Below are 2,352 nucleotides of genomic sequence, written 5' to 3' on the forward strand. Positions count from 1 at the left end.
AGGGTCTCAGTATACACCCCCAGCTGGCCTGGAACTCTCTATGTAGATCAGGCTGGCCCCAAACTCACAGAGATCAACTTGTCTCTGTTTCCAAAGGGCTGGGGTCAAAGCTGTGTACCACCATACCAAACCTGCTTTCTTTCTTTCTTTCTTCCTTCCTTCCTTCCTTCCTTCCTTCCTTCCTCTCATCCTTCCTTCCTTTCTTTCTTCCTTCCTTCCTTCCTTTCTTTCTTTCTTTCTTCCTTCCTTCCTTCCTTCCTTCCTTCCTTTCTTTCTTTCTTTCTTTCTTCCTTCCTTCCTTCCTTTCTTTCTTTCTTTCTTTCTTTCTTTCTTTCTTTCTTTCTTTCTTTCTTTCTTTCCTTTGAGCCAGGGTCTTTCACTGAGCCTAGAGCCCGCTGTCTCTGTGATCTGGCTGGCTGGTGAGCGTGGACATGCCCTCCTCCACCACTACCCCATCCACCCCAGTGCTAGAGTTTTGGGCACGAGTTGCCACACTTGGCTTTTTATCTTGATGCCTGGCATCTGAACTCAGGTCCTCATTTCTCAAAAAGCAAGCAGTGTCCCCACCGTACATGTTCTCTCTGTGTGTGTTGTGTGGGCAGGTGCATGTGTGTATTTCCTCTCTCCCCCAGCCCCCAAGGAAACAAAGGATGTCCACATCTCCACCTGTTCCCTGAGGCAGGGTTTCTCACTGAACCTAGAGCTAGGCCGGTTGCCAGCCAGTTCCAGTGATCCTCCTGTCTCTGCCCTTCTGCCCTGGGGTTATAGGTGCACAGAGGGCCAAGCCAGCTTTTAAGGCCGTGTGGAGATCCAGATTCATGCACCATCTTCCAGTCCCTCATGCATATATTGGGCATAGATGATAGAGCCCATGATTTGGGACCTGGGAAGTGTGTATGGGGGACTCACTTCGATCGGGAACTCCAACTTTGGAGGTAGAGAACCACCTAAATGTGATGATTAGTTCTAATTCTCAACTTCATACTCCCTGAAAATCACCTGGGAAGAGAGTCTCACTGAGTGAGTGTTGAGAGCAGGTTGGCCTCTAGTGTGTCTGTGGAAGATTGTCTGACTATGTTAATGGATGTGGGAGGACCCACCTCAAAGTGAAAGGCACCATTCCCTGGTCTGAGGCTCTGGATTGTATGAAAGTAAAGAAAGCTGACTGTGGTGGCCCATGCCTGTGACCCCAGCACCTGGGAGGGAGGCAGGGGCAGGAGGTTCTCTGTGAGTTTGAGGCCAGTTTGATTTTCAGAGTGACTTCCAGGACAGCCAGGGCTACATAGTGAGCTGCTGTCAGAGTCAGAGTCAGAGACTGAGATAGAGAGAAGCAGGCAGGCAGGCAGGCAGGCAGGCAGGCAGGCAGGCAGGCAGGCAAGCAGACAGACAGATAGCAGAAAGTCCCTGAATGCTAACTGCACTGGTTTCTTTCTTCCTGACTGGTGTGCAATGGACAGCTGCTTTCAGTTCCAGCCTTCACTTCCTGGCCACGGTGGCCCGTGCCCTGGCATTGGAAACTGTGAGCTGATAAGCACCTTCTCCTCAAAGGTGTGTGGCCCAGCAGTAGAGTCTCTGACAGATGACATCTATGCAGGTGGGCTATGGTGGAGCCATGCTTTTTGGCCCAGGGCTACTTCCATCTCAGCTCATCACCAACCACAGGGGCAGGATGAAGTCACCCCTGAGACCCTAAAGATGCCTGTGCACTGTCCCCGGCATCCTTGGGAGTTCATAGAGGTCTGCTGTGTTGGAAGCTGGGAGAAGAGGCGTCTACATGTCTGGTCACCAGTCTATGCTGGGTGATCCTGTGACCCTGTGAGCGGGCACAGGATCTTTCGTCCACAGAGGTGGCTTCCGGACAGAAGGTTTTCCCCCCATGAATCATTTGACTCTGGGCCAGAGCCCAGCCTACTTCCTTCCCCAGGCCCACTTCCTCATTTGTCAAACAAGGAGCCACTATCTCTTAGAAGCTGGCTGTATCCTGGGAGTAGCAGGGACCAGTGACAGGGACCCCTGGTGGGAAGATCCTGCTGCTGCCCAGTTCTAATGAGGAACACCCAGCTCAGGCCAACTGGCCTGAGCCACACTGCCTGGAATCCCGTCCTCACTGACACCTGCTTTGGTCACATTTTGGGTCCTTCTGTTTTTTTTTAATTTGTTTGCATTCTTCCAGGGAGAGGGGGAGGAGAACCCCAGGTTGAGTTTTGGGGTGCAGAAGGCAGTTCAGTCCTGTGGATCCCAAAGTGGGGATAAGGGGTACAGAATACTAAAGGGGGACCAGAATTCTGCTCTGGGACCACAGATGTGCACCATACTGTTCTTATGGTTTTTTGGGTTTTGTTTGCTTGTTTG

Source organism: Mastomys coucha, unplaced genomic scaffold (genome assembly GCF_008632895.1).
Source record: "Mastomys coucha isolate ucsf_1 unplaced genomic scaffold, UCSF_Mcou_1 pScaffold21, whole genome shotgun sequence".
NCBI classification, from domain to species: Eukaryota; Metazoa; Chordata; class Mammalia; order Rodentia; family Muridae; genus Mastomys; species Mastomys coucha.